The sequence below is a fragment of the Mugil cephalus genome, chromosome 15 (assembly GCF_022458985.1).
Source record: "Mugil cephalus isolate CIBA_MC_2020 chromosome 15, CIBA_Mcephalus_1.1, whole genome shotgun sequence".
Classification (NCBI taxonomy): domain Eukaryota; kingdom Metazoa; phylum Chordata; class Actinopteri; order Mugiliformes; family Mugilidae; genus Mugil; species Mugil cephalus.
In genome coordinates this window covers 9,612,860-9,627,695 of record NC_061784.1, presented here as the reverse complement: position 1 = coordinate 9,627,695, position 14,836 = coordinate 9,612,860, and the positions used below count along the sequence as shown (strand labels likewise).

At 43.4% G+C, this 14,836-nt stretch overlaps 1 protein-coding gene across 1 annotated transcript in view; it reads right to left on the bottom strand.

Moving 5' to 3' along the window:
• The window catches only part of LOC125021601, a 109,712-nt gene that overhangs the window by 74,941 nt on the left and 19,935 nt on the right, over nucleotides 1-14,836 (bottom strand). The window contains exon 2 of the mRNA XM_047607721.1: nucleotides 12,505-12,589. The gene's annotated coding sequence lies outside the window, so the exon portion shown is untranslated. The remainder of the gene's footprint in view (nucleotides 1-12,504; nucleotides 12,590-14,836) is intronic.

Here is a 14,836-nt window from a genome sequence, read left to right as displayed (position 1 = left end):
AGCAAACATGACATTTTACAAAGTACGGGAATAATTATCCTGAAAAACAAACTAATTTGAGACAATGCATTACGTCTTATTGTTAATAAAAGCAGTTGTGTGGTATTGAATTGCATCTGATTCAACACCGTCTGAGAGATACGGGGTCCGGAGGTTCAAAGAGAGAGTGTGTGTGTGAGTGTGTGAAAGAGACATAGTGAGGAAGGAGGGTTGAGTTAGCGTTACAACCGCTATTTTGATGGGGCCGGAGCCAAGTATCTGCACGTATCCACTTTCCCGCTCGTACTCATCCCGTCCTCCCTGCTTTTCCATCTCCGCAGCCCTCTCCTCTCTTCTCCATCCCCACTTTGTCTCTGCCCTCGTTGCTGTTACTCTCTTGAAACTCTTCTTTTCCCCTCTTTTCCACGACCCCCCCCCCCCTCTCTTATTTTTTCTCTTCCCCCGTTTTTCCACCAGTTCTCACCATCTTCTTCTCACGGAGCGCCACATTCCCCCCATGTCGAGCTTAGGGAGCAGTTTTTGAGAAACAGGCAGAATATTAATACTCTCAGTGAGGCTTGAATGTGGTTGTTTGTTGGCCTGGGAGGAAAACATGACACATGTGAACCGCCTTGGCTTCCCTCCACATTATCTCAGCGAAAGGAGTCAGCGGCAATAGTTGCCAAATTGAGGTGCAGATAAAGCGAGGAGCGACTCCGTAGCCTTAACCCCCGGTTCTCTGCTCCTCACTGGCCAGATTGTTCTCCCCTCTTACACATACTGTACACACACACACACACACATACGTATACGGGCGCGCACACACCACCACCGCAGTCTCAGCTCCAGTTGCCAGGGAGACCGCCATACCAGGGCTCTGACCCAGGAGGTTTGGGACTGTTTTTCAACCCCCACCGCCCCCTCACGTCAAACCCACCCGCCCACGAGCCCGGCCCCCCCCCCCTCCGAGGCGAGGAGGGATGGCAGCTGTAGGACAGCTGTTCCTACCAGGGCCGAGCCTTTTAACCGCAACCGTCATCCCACCGTCAGTGCAGCCCGGACGGCGTATTAGGGGACAAAAACACCCCGCGGCCCAGAGGATTACACACATCTGCCTTGTACTCCAGGAAGAGTCTGAGGAATGGAGCAGACTCTGGCGAAGACCTCACCGAGTTCACTGTCTGCGAGGCCAGCTGTTAAGTTTGTCTACTTTGTTAGGCGCTGGAAATAAACGTGATGAGTGTTACGCTGTAGCTCAGGTCAATACGGATCCTTAAGACCTTAATATTATCTTTTTTTTTTTAAATGTACAAACACAACATCATGACCACCTTCCTAACAGTTGTGACTCGTCAGAGAATGGACATGGGTCTTCTGTGCGTGGCAACAGGATGTTGTTAGTGGGGGGGGGGGGCCCTTTGGGTCCTATTGGTTGAGGGGGAGGGGCCTCTGTGGATCAGGCCTGTTTCAGTGCATCCAGCAGATCAATTCCTTGTGCTGTTTTTCATGTTTATTGAGTTGTTCCCAAACAGTTTTTGCGTGTGTCTGTGTTAGGCTGCATCCTGTCTTTGCTATGGGGTGGGGGGGGGGGGGTGTCTGGTCTGGTCTGGTCCAGGTGGGTGGTACATGTCTAAGTAACATCCGAATGAAAGCCAGGTCCAAAAAGAAATTCCCAGCAAAACACAGCGTTGCCGCAAGATGGTCAGTGTTATTCACTTCTCCTCCTGGTGGTCATAATGTTATGCCACAATAATATGGTCAGAGAGAGGATAATCAGTAAAACCACGGCAACATCAGCAGTGAGGGGATTAGGGTCGGCCAACAAGTTAAAGTTTGCTGGAGTTTAAGACGATATGAGTTCTTACGGATCAAAAATGCACAAATATGACACGACCAAACTGTGGGTCTGTTTAATGAATACGCCAAGAAATAAATCACACCATTTCCCCACGGGCCACGGAGCGTTGTTATTTTTCTTGTTGTTTTTGAGGAGGGCGAACAGCAACGCATGTATAGTGATCATACAGCGGCCAAGCATTAAAGCGGGTTGTTCGATTCGAAGGGAGGCGGTTAAAAGACGCCGTGTTAAAAATAAAATTATGAAGATGTGTTGAAATCGAGCGCAGCTCTGAACGTCGAGCCACAGCGAACCGTCAAGAAGATTCTGCCCTTGAAGTTGGCCGATAAAAAAAAAAAATATCCAGGAGGTTGCTTGAATTATGGGAATTGGGGAGAAGCTGAGAATGAACTGTGTTTTCTTCTGTGTGGCCCACATTTAAAATATGTGACGAAGCTAAACGCCTGTTAACTTGTTTTGTCTTTAATTTGCGTATCCTTGTCTTAGATGCAACCGACTGAATCTTTTATTTTCTGTTAGTGCCACACGGTAGAGTACGGTAATACTTCGGTGACACAGCATCAATAACAAAGTTAATCAACTTCACAAAAAATTCCACCTCCGACGCTCCTCGATGTTAGATTACAGTGCTAACACGCTGTTTTACTAGAGGGAGTATTTAAGGGTTGTGACACAAGACAGATAGTTTTTACCTCTGTTCACTGCCCACAGCAGATAAAGCCTACCGGATAATTGGCCTGATTTCTCCTGTGTGTCCAGACAGGCCGCGCGTTAGCTTCCTCGCTGTTTATATCCCTGAATTTCCCTTGACACCAACTCAGTGTTTCCTATTTGCATGTCGTCCCCAAAAGAGATAATTGCCTCCCGTTAGGCCTCACCGTGAGGAAGCCGTGCAAAGCCCTAAATATCTGAGTCAATCTAAGACTAATGAAGGGAAAGTTAATGTTTTCATTTTTATTGTGTTGCATATTTATTTATTTTAGAGTTTAATTCACCGGATATCGGCTGTGATCTGAAATAACTTCATGCATATTCAGCAGTTAAAGAAGAAGAAGGATGAAGAGCTTAAATAACCTCAAAGAAGTAATAAAAATAGTCAACCATTCATCATCTGCCGGGGGCTTCTGTGCGTCTCCATGCAACAATCAGGATCCTCACAATCAATGATGTACCCCCCCACCTAGACCAGACCCCCACTAACAACATACTGTTACTGTTTTGGAGGCACAAAGGGAAACCTACAAAATATTAGGGAGGTGGTCATAGTGTTATGCCTGATTGGTGTGTATTGTTGTTGCAATGGGTAAATGTGGAGAAGGTAATTTGAATTAAACCACTTACCCAGAAATTACTGAGTTGTTATTCCCGCTTATCTTAACCAAAGCTAATACATCTTAATAGGCCAAATGGGTTTGGCTGCTGCAAGATGTGGAAGTTAACAGATGGGCTTAAATAAAAACTATTAAACAAGGTATAGCAGATATTACCTCTACAGGATTTATGCCTGTTTGCTACTACAGCTGAGCCATTTTTTTTTTTTTTTTACCAATGTTTTAAAAAAATGAATGATTAATTCGCAATTTCAGACTTCTTGATTTAATTAAAATCTCAAAGCAATGAACACAAAAGCCTGTCAGGGCTAAAATTACAGCTGAGGCTACCGTAATGTATGAAAAGGGAAAATTAATTTCTTGTCGATGTGCAAGGCTAAACAAACTAAATAGCCAGGGTCAATGGTAAAAAAAAAAAAAAAAAAAAAAAAGTTCTAACTTGATAACCAATAGTTGGGACACAAAACAACAAACCCAATGATACTTAACATCTAAGGGATGGCCACAAGACGGTAGTTGTACGCTCACTTTACAGTATAATGTAAAGTGAGCGTACCCCACTGACTCGATAAAGCCTGCTGCTCGTAGGTGGACATGTTGGTTTATTCAGCGTGTAATAGAATTTGGCAGATCCCTCATCCACAGGTACCAAATAGGTCACTGAGCTGAAACTTTGCAACAGATAAACCATCAACTTTAAGATGGCGTGGCAAATTAAAGTATAGGCCAACTGATCTCGCAATGATATTCCAGTGAGCAGGGGAGAGACTCTCCCCGGCATGGCCGGCCACCTTTGAATGTGTTTCAAGGGCAAACCGATCTGTGTGGGACCATTACTTCTGTCAGGGATTGCTTTATTGTTCTGAATAAAGAACTTATTTGACAATTCGCTTGAGGTGAGAGCGGAAAATACAAAAGTTGCCACAGATGTTGCCTTATAAAGTTACAGCAACACAGTAGATCCATAGGTCAAAGCTAAGGAATGACCCGAATCAGCCCTTTTAACCATCTAAACAGTATTGTCCATAAATCTGCCAGAATTTAGTTATAGTAATTTTTCCAAATATGTCTAGCAACAGAATGTTGTTAGTGGGGGCCTTTGGTTCCAATGTGTTGAGGGGAGGGGTTTCTATGGATCAAGCTTGTTCCAGTCCATCCCAACAGATACTTAATGAGTTTGGGATCTAGTGAATCTGGAGGTCAGGTCAACACCTTGTGCTTTTTTTTGTGTTTTTTGAGTTGGGCTGGGGATGCCTGGTCTGGTCTGGTCTAGGTGGGTGGTACAAGTCTAAGTAACATCCACACGAATGTGGGTTTAATGGGTTCAGTGGGTTTAATGCTATGGCTGATCGGTGTATCTGTGTATATATACGTAGGTGTAGAAACCAGAAGAAACAAGGCCAGTGAGTACAGCTCTGAGGCATCAGAGAGTGCCCTAACCCTAACCCTAACCCTAACCCTAACCCTAACCCTAACCCTAGATGCCTGTGGCTGTGCCTTGTTAGTTTGGACTGTTCAAGAGCTGGAATACCCAATGACCCTGCAATGCATGACTGATGATGTGTCCGAGTGAATTTCACAAAAAGTGATTTTAATTGACTGACTACCTTTTTATTTATTAATCCTTTTGGACATTCATTTAAATTGAGTTTGCTAGTTCAAACAACCAACAAGTTTTAGATGTTTATAGTGTTTTTTGCACCATTTACACATATCAAGTATTTTGACTTTGCATCACACCACTCACAAGAATATTTTGACAGCCATTAAAGACACATTCTCTCAGTCGTACACACTCCTACTTGACCTCACTGGTTTCTGGTTCTATTGGCTTGTGCTTAGCACATATGCGGATTTACATTATGTATTATTGCCTCGGCCTCACAAGCGATCACATCGACGTTTGCGCCGTCAAAGTCTCTCTCTGTCTAAACAACGTGTGAAGTGCGTGGGAGGACTTGGCCTGGGTAGTCCTCTCTCTCTTCTAAAATATATAATTTAAACATATCTATCACTGCTACTTTGCCAAAAGAGAAATAGTTGCCGTGAGACAGCCTCCAACAGTATGAGACGCGTAAAAATAGCTACTTTCCATGTTCAAGAGGACAACCCAAATATGCACACTTATCTGTTTAGCAGTGTGTCTCTGTTTCCACCTTAAGTCACAACAGAGTTTTCAGTGGCATTGTCTTCCCCTATAATTAGGTAGTATCTTCGAGGAAAAAGAGTAACCTGTTCTTTTTTTTTTTTTCGTCAGACTGCCAGGAAAAGGAGCAGGCTAAGTTAGTCTGGTGGTGATTTGGCTCTCCCCCTCCATCTGTTTTGTTTTCCTTCCATCTCCCTCTTTTTGATGAGCTGGGTCTTCAGTCCCCCTTATAAAATCCCATTAGCTCTTAATGAAGTCGGGCTCCTAGCCTCTCGGCCTCACCTCATTTAGCACGATTGTCTGGCGGCCATTAGCATGGAGGCAATTACAGCCGCACGACAAGAGTAATTGGAAATGCCGACAGGGACCCTGAGAAATGGGAATAAATAAATATGAAAAAAAAAAAAAAAAAAAAAAAAAATATTCAAACTAATAAGCTTCCATTCAGATGGCAGGGAGGGAGCCGCATGTGTCTAAGTTAAATCAACATAATTACAATTAGGGCTGGTAGGGTAAAGAGCCCGGGCGAGAGAGAAATGGATACGGATGGATCGGAGGAAGACGGTTAAGCACAGAGGTAGAGGGTGTGATGGAGGGAAATGTGGAACCACACAGTGAGGCTAATAACGAAGAACGTAAGTGTTACCCCGAAATTCATGTCACACAGAGGTCAGGCAGAGTGTCTGTTTAAGTCAAGATATTACACTTGTAGCCAAATTGTTGTGTTTTTTTTTTTTTTTTTATGATTTAATTACCCTTACCCCAGGCCAGATTGCTGGCCTTACAATTTGACATTTTTGCTAAAGCCGGTGTATTATTTATCTTGGGGGGAGCTCGAATGGGTTTTGCTGCAGCAAGTTGTGGAGTTTAACAGATGTGCTTAACTAAAAACTATAAAACAAAGTATAGCAGATATTACATTTCCGAGATTTATGTAAGTTTGCAACCACGGTTACCCCCCCCCCCCCCAAGACATCTTGATGTAACTAAAAGCAAAAGACCGGCAGGGTTAAAATCCCAACTCAGGAAACCAGGTACCAGAGCTCAGGAAAAAGGAACATTAATGTCTCTCCGTGAGCAAGGCTAAACAAGGCCCTAACCACTTTACTGCCAGCACTCCACTAACATCTTATTTGCAATAACACGCTGTGTCGTGAGATGAATTCTCGTGATGACAGCAGGTTGGATTATTTTGCTACCATGGCAGGTAATGTTAGTTAGCGGGATATTTCCGAAGTAAGAACTGGTTAAAAAAAAAAAAAAAGAAGTTAGGCAGGAAAACCTTTCCCTTTTTTCCACCTCTTTTTTTTTTGGGTTGCACCAAGATTTACCATCACAGGCTGCCAGGTTCCTCAGGGACATACAGTACATCGCTGTAATGCACCATTTATTGGCAATTCGCAGGCAGGTGATGCTGCACCATCTTAACAGTCAACAATGTTCAACGGTTAAAACTGAACTGTTGCACAATTCATCATCGTGCAAAGTAATTCAGATATCGTGTAAAGATCTGTTTAACCGTGTGTATTTCGATACTGACCCAACTCAGGTTGACATGTTGGTATGTCTCTTTGGTCGATTTCTAGTGTGGGTATGAAAAGAAGATATGCAAATAAATTGCAAAATGTGCCCAAGTGAGACGTGATCAGGCACAATAATCCTCAATGATAAGCCCCCAGTGTTTCATTTGTGTAAAATGCAACAAAACAGACAACAGATGCAGAAATGTACGCCGCGTGTTTACCGTAACCCACATGCATTTACTTTTTCAAGGGTTTGACCTTGGAGGCCACAGAGTGAACCGAGCTGTTCTTTTCCACGCTCACACACACACACGCACACGCAAGTTGAAATACAACTTACATAACGTGCCCATGTGCACAGGATATATGATCCTTTTATTTGATTAAAAGAGAAACTCGCCACTACGAGGAAGGGGACTTGTTGAGAAATTTGGGCGGTTCTGAGACGACTGAAACAACAGCAGGCTGCAGGCTCAGTGCCAGATTGCCATGGCATCTCTCCTGTCCAGTACCCCCAACCTCCCCCGCCACCCCACCCCCCGCCTCAACTCCACCCCCCACTCCCACCACCACCACCACCCTTACCCCCTTTCCTGCCTCCTAAGCTGAATGACAGGTGGCAGAAACCTGATCAGCATGCGCCTTCATCAAGGAAGCACTACCATCTGAAACAGGCGAGCTGCCCACTCGCCCACCCGAGGGCCACGGCGCAGAGGCTTATGAGGCTGAACGGGGAGTGTGTGTGTGTGTGTGTCTGTGCGCGCGTGTATGTGTGTGTGTGAGCGCACAAATGAGGCAAGGGATGGGGGAGTGGGCTACAATGGACACACAGGCATGAGAAGGAAAGGAGGAGTTTGTGTATGTGTGTGTGTGTGTGTGTGTGTGTGTGTGTGCGCGGGGTATAATGGACTTTTTGGCCGAGGAGCTGAGTGGCAGAGCTGGCACTGGGTGTCCAGGGCTCAAACGGGAAACGGGAGGCTGGCTCCCACAATAGTGAGCGCGAGAGTCCCCGAGGACTGTCCACAATAGCAGGGCAAGCGGCTGCTGTCAACAATGACCTCCAAGGCCTCGCCGCTGGAACTAAGAGGGTCCCACCCTTCAGCACTTCCCTTTTAGCGCAGCTATACGGCTAATGCAGGGATTATTGTTAGGGACCTGTGTCTGGAACATGTGTGCATTTTGACAGTGAAGTCATGTCACTTGGATTAGCTGCAGAGCTTATGCTACCATGCTACCACATATGGCTGATCTATAGCAGCGTTAACATTAAAGCACAAATATCCTTAAATTGAAACTGAGGACGATATCACCAACAGCTACGTGCTGTAGCGCCTCACCTTTCTAATGCGGCGACGTCCGATGATGAACTTGACAGCTACTTCCTGACTTTACAAACCAAATCAGGTATGAAAATCCGTCGGCTATAGCAGGTTCAGCAGAGCATCTTGCCGCGAAATTGGAAATCCATACAGTAACGATGGAGTGTCCTTGTGGAACCCAGTGTACCTGTTCTCCCCCCCCCAAAAAAAGTTATTTTTTTGTCTAAAATAGATTTACAAAAAATCACTCCACGGGTTGGAGCGGTTGTAAAAGAGAGGGAGACGACGTTGCGGAGGGGGGTGCGTCTCCAACCAGGAGGAGATTTAATTAGCGAAATCTCATTAAGTCTAACAAAATTAAGTGTAAAACAATCCTTGGTGGGGAATCGAGGTGGAGGCTTTTGGGTGTGGAGAGGCAGAGGGGAGAAGGAGAGGGAGAGCAGGAGTGGGGAACACTTAGGGGCTGAGAGGACATGGAGACAGGCTGTGCGATTAGTCTGGCCTGTGTGTGGGAAGAGACAAATGAGTTAGTATAAGCGGACCTCCTCTGGCAATCAGCTAGAGAACCGCCGTGTGTGTACACATCCTCCATTGTCCTAGCCGTTATTCCGTCGACAGATCCTTCTCAATCTTAAGGGCATTTACAGAATTAAATGCTAAAACTAATTAGGATTTAGAGTGACGCCACATTTACCACGAAAGGGTTGATGTTACAAAAAGGGGAGAATGATTGAATATAACAAGCATGAAGTGAAACGCCGGTAGAAATATTGGCGCTTTACGGCGCTAGCGCTGCTCAAAGATGAGACAAAGATTGTGGTTATTTCCGCAAAATAAATATTTTTGCTTGTACGCGTCTTATTGCACACCTTTATTAAGATGACTAATTGACACATTTTCATTTCGTTACACCCCTAGAGTTTATTATGCACTCCCAGATTTTTCAATTTAGGAACACATGTGATCCTCCTGAGGGGAGGAAAAAAAAAAGTACGCGCCAAGCCCTGCTTCTTGCTGTGGTGGCCACACCACACTGTGCCACCTCGGGTCATATGATTCCTTTTGTGGTTAAATTTCGAAAAATGTGCATGCAAAAATCTATCCCTCAGCCATGTGACTGCCAACACTTGCCTGAGAAAGAATAATTAATCCAGAGTGGATCCAGTGTATAATCTTAATTTAAAACCTATGTAACTCAGTAAATAATAAATTAAAAAAAAAAGACTAAATCTGAAATGAACCCGAGGACCAGCACAAGCCATTGGCATTCCATCTGCCATCTCCCTGTATCCAGTTGCTGCAGCCGCTAGATACATTCGACAGGCCATCTGTGTGTGCTCATTCGGTTATGAACAGTGTGTTTTGGTGCTTGTGCCAAGTTTTAGGACCATAAAACAGATACTGTTCAGGGACAGCAAAATCCTAGCTCTGCCTCGGCTGAGGACCGTCAGACCTGACGCAGGGATAACTATGAAGAATGCGACCAGCCCGAAACAGAGAGTGAGCGACCACTAACAGCGGGAGGACGGTACGACAACAACATGTGAGTTTTTGTTTGCAGTGATAAAACTTAAGCGCGGTTTATATGTCTGCGGGAGATAGGCGCCGTAATCTACACTGTAGCCTACGCCGGTGCGAGCCATTTATACTTGTGCGCCTGTCAGTCTGGCTCGCTCTATAGGCCCCATCATGGCCTACGTCACTGTGATGTCACGACTTTCGCTGGAGGCAAAACAGAGGGAAGCTTGAGGCGAACACTGTCACCTTGCTGTATTTCTGGGAGCCAAAATCTAAAAAGCAAATGCTAACTTGAAGTGACTTTGGTTGAACACAATTAAAAGAAAGGATTGGAGTGAGACCAACAACACTCGTGTTTGCAGTGCACACAACGGGTAACACAATGGGTTAGATTAAATTGTGACTGAAATTATGGGGAGAAGTTTGGGGAGTTCTTGTTACAGGTTGATGTTAATGCTAAACTGCTAGCTAACGCAATGTTATATAGTCCCATCAGTCAGAGTCAACGTTTTAAAATAACACTCATGGTCTCGAGGAGTGAGTGTATTAGTACATTCTCTAAAATATGTGTTTCCTTCGTCCGTTCTCGCTAAAACCAGTCCGGTAACCGATGTTTACAAGCTACAGTGTTTGAGATGTTTTGCCTCCAGCTAAGCCCCGCCCCTCAAAAAACGTCACATTGTTTACAAACTGCGAAGGGGTCTATAACAGTGTCACCTAAATGCTAGCTGGCATTGTCGACTGAAACTTTCATACAAACGTGTCATATAAATGTTTGTATCTCGGAACCTCCTCAGTTAACCTTTGCTCCAAAACAACAAATTTGACGTTTGCAGCGATGAACAAGCAGCCGGAAATACCTAAAACGGAAACACCTGATTAACAAGTGGACCAATTACGCGCAATCTGCATTGCTGTGATGTGTAGTTCCATTTCTGCAGGGGTGTATGTCAAGCTATGTTGTTGCACCATTTATTTTGTCACTCCAACTGAAGCACCAATAAACAAAGAGAATATTATTTGAGATAAAAAATAATCACCTCCAGTTCAGTAAGGACAACCATATTGTCTCCTGATCTTCAAAACTATTTGCAATTAGTTGCAAACATGGGGCACTTAAAATGCCTTCGACTTATTTTAATCTGAACCATTGGGACAGGCGCTAATATTCAATTGCTCCAAGACAGCAATTTCCGCCGAATTTCTATTATGATCGTCTTAGTCACAAACAAGACAATCCTGGCAAACTTAGCTAGGAGATAAGTCTTCCTGTCTCTGTAACAGCTGTTAAAATCCTAATAGCAATAGTGAAAATAGTCCTTGGAGTTCCTTCAGCTACTTAATTGTCATGTAATTATCACTGGCTTTTAAACATAGATTTCCTACTGACAGCCTTTTGAGCTGCCGTGTTACTTAAAGTCATCACCTCCGTCTACATATCGGTACAGCGACAGCAACATGAGCGCTTAATTGTCTTGTCTGAGAAATAATGTCAGAGCTGTGAAAGTGTTTATGCTGCAACGATTAGCGCCCAGAAATGAGTTAGACTGCATTGAAGAACCAAATTGTCTTGCAGTTAATTCAATGTGAGCTGATTTCGGCATTGTTATTGTAGCTCTAATTTAGTTTCTACTGAGAGCAGTCCAGCGCACATATCAGATTTGCCAGGGACAGAACGATGTGGGCCTTGGACTTATTTCCATAGTTGCCCCTGGTGTTTCAACGCTCTGCCTGTCTCATCAAGATGGTGGCTGGCATCAATATCCAACAGAAAGATAACAGAATGAGAGAAGACGGAAAAACAGCAGCCAAGATTCAAATATTTATCCAGCTTAGAAATAAAAGTTTGACATCTCCTTAATTAGTGGAGGTATTCTTATTCCATTTTGTGACAGAGCAGGATCTCTCACTTTATTAGACTGAAATATATAAAGCATTGGGTGTGTTGAAGCAGCTTTGGTGCTATGGCTGTGAAGTCCACCCACCTTCCTCAAGTAATACTAAAATAATCATAAAAATAGCCCATTTGCTAACTATGCACAATACGACCCATTTAATTATGATCAAGCTGGACAAACCAGCTCTCCACGAATTGGTACCTATTGTTTACTTAAAGTGGGACGCCACATTGCCAAGCCCACTGCCTCAGTGACTGAGGCAAAGAGTGCATTCGTGGGAAGTGCTCCAGCTCCAGTCACGAGGATCCAGAAATCATTAACATCACCTGGTCTTATCTTTCAATACTGTTCCTGAATATGACATTTGAGGGATTTGACAACCAAATCACTTAAAGCACTTTGTAAATAAAAAGAAGTAAAACGAATCTCCGCCATCGTCCCGAGCAGTTTGCTGAAGAGTGAATCATCAGTCGTTGGGGAAAAAAAGAAACGCAGCTATAGACAGAAGTTCCAGTAAGAGCCGAGCGAAAGATTGAAGTTCTCATTAAAAGAGCTAAGAAATGTTGAGAAAATTGCTTCAAGTGACGTACATGACCATTTGGTTCCCATTGATTCCACTGGACTGGAGCGGGGCAATCATTAACCGTGTACTCTGGCATGCCGCTGTGTTTACAGAATGAATTACATCTGATTGTGCACTCATAAATTATTGCGCTGGTGTTGGTCTCCGCAGAAAGAGAGTGGCCTTGCCAGGTATGTTGTTACTGTGATCTTATCAAAAATTAACAAATTGTATGGTAAATGGTCCAGTATTTCTAGAGCACTTTTCTACTTTTCTACTCCGTTATACTCTGTCATGTTAAATGCATGTTCTGTTCATAAAACACACTGAAAAACCACATGCAGCTTTGCATCCTGGATGCATTACTTACAGTTAGATTGCCCACAGCAGTATAGCAGCTTTCAGTTTTGTTGTGTGGTCCGTGGGCCAGTATCCAAATGTCCACTGTAGGCCAGCTGAAGGATGAAAAGGTCAAGTTCAGCAAAAATCCAAAAGAAACAAAGTTTTTCTGTCTTACAGCTTTTACAGGATAATGACATGCAATGCAAACGTCTGGCTGCTTCACATACTACAGTTGATATATTTAAGGGAAACGTTTAATCAGCATTGTCACACAAAAACTCATGAAAAGATTCTACAGTTCGCTGTTATTGTTCTTTGGTTCTCAGCCAGCTGGTTCAGAAAAGGCCATTTCCTAAAACCAATGCTCACTATTGGTTTTAATGAGTATTATTCAGGAAGAAATAACAGGTTATAACAGGACTATTTTCAGTGGCGGATTTACCCTTGTTTGGTAGTCTGAATATTTCCGTCTGCAGGACTTTTTTTTTGTGGGACTTAGTCCAGATAATCTTATTTATTGTTTTAAAGACAATGCTATTATTGACCCAGCAGAACTGCTCCTCAAACGTGAAACCAAAGCTAGTAGAGCTCCCCCTAGTGACTGGCTGCAGTATAAGTCATAAGCTCCACCTCATCCGTGTTAGTGGATGGGACTTGAGATGAACCAAAATACACGTCTTTTTTTTTCTTGCCATTTATATATATATATAATGTTAATGTATGTTCAAGTGTAAATCTTTTGGATAAGCTTCATTTTAGTTAGTTATTTGACTTTATTGAAAGACTTTATTGATGTGACATAATGGCGACCGCCAGTTGCCATGTCAAAAGCTCTGTAAAGCGGTCCCTTGAAAGTTTTAAAAAGAATAATAACTACAGTGTATAATCAGACATTTCTTTGTAAATGGTGGAGGCAGAGCAGAGCGCAGTATTACTTAAACGAAGACCTGAGTGAGTCTGGAGGAAGCGTGTTCGGGTCATCGATATCGTGATAGCGTGTGGCTCCAATCTTGGACAGTAGTGATCAGACTCTATCTCCAAACTCACAAGATGGTGCTGCCCACATCCCTGGGAAAATAGCATCGGTTTGGCCAATGCAAGGAAGTGGGGACATATTGTCTACATTGTATTCAGTCAATGTGTTACACACAATACTTACTAGCAGGATACATTAAGCACTGATTTTGGTCTTTTCTTTGGATTTAGTAGAACAAATAGGGAAAATAAAGGAAAAAATACAGAAAAACATCCATTTTAGACTTTGGATGTTTAAATATCCTCTCCAAAATATATTATGAGCCAGTTAGTTAATAATAAGAGGGACCACCAACAGAAAAGTTGTGTTCTGTTTAAAAATACTATGTAAAATGCAGGTCTAACACTGAGTATTGGATTAAACCGTAAGGTTGTCATTCCCTCATTATAAACAATGACTCCTCTGACAGAAATGCATCTGACTCAAAATGACATTGGTAAAAACAGGGAGGCCAGTAAACTTCTGTGACTCAAATTCCACGGAGCAATTGACTGGCTGGCCACGTGTGAGCCTCATACAGCACAGCACATGCGAAAGGTTTAAGTTAAATCAAGCATTCAGGGCTGGACACCTGATCTTTCGCTTAAAGCTTCTCCAGAACAGTGGGAGTGTGGTCGGGCCTCACAGCGGGCCGCCTACCTCCAGCAATCTGCTAACACAGAGTCTCTGAAGAGATGGTATTTATCCAGTCCTGCGCGGCTCAGTGGGGACTACTGTGTGTGTGGTACTACCAGAGGCCCCGAGTGGATATAGGATGGGGGTTGGAATGAAAGCTGCGGAGATTCAGCGAGACCAGCCCGAATAGTTCCCATTTTAGACCGTTATCAGTCTTAGGAAAGATAGGGAAAGGGGGGAAAGTAAAATAAATAAATACTTGTGGTATTACCCTGCCTGTCATTCAGCTTTTGAGGAAACTCAGTTAGGAGCCGGAATTTCACTGGAAACGATCTAAGGCGCGACGCATAAAGTGGTTAATTCAATAAAATATAACTCAATTCTATAAGAAAATTACAAAGCCGTTATTGTTCTGTCGCGTGTGACATATTACTACTAACAGTTACACGAGCGCCGCACAGTATATGAAAAAATAATTAGAAGCCGTTCTATTTCTGAAACAGGCATTTGCCAATAATTGATGTATAGCAAAAACTATTCTCCTTTTCTGTTATGTTTCCTTAACCTATAGTAGTGGTGGAATATGTTATTTTTCATTTTTTATTTTATTATTATAAAACATCAACAGCTCCAAGACAAGCTGCTGAAGACAACAGTGCATGCGAATGATAGCGAAGAACACGGCTTGGGAACTGAAAATAGTCTCCGG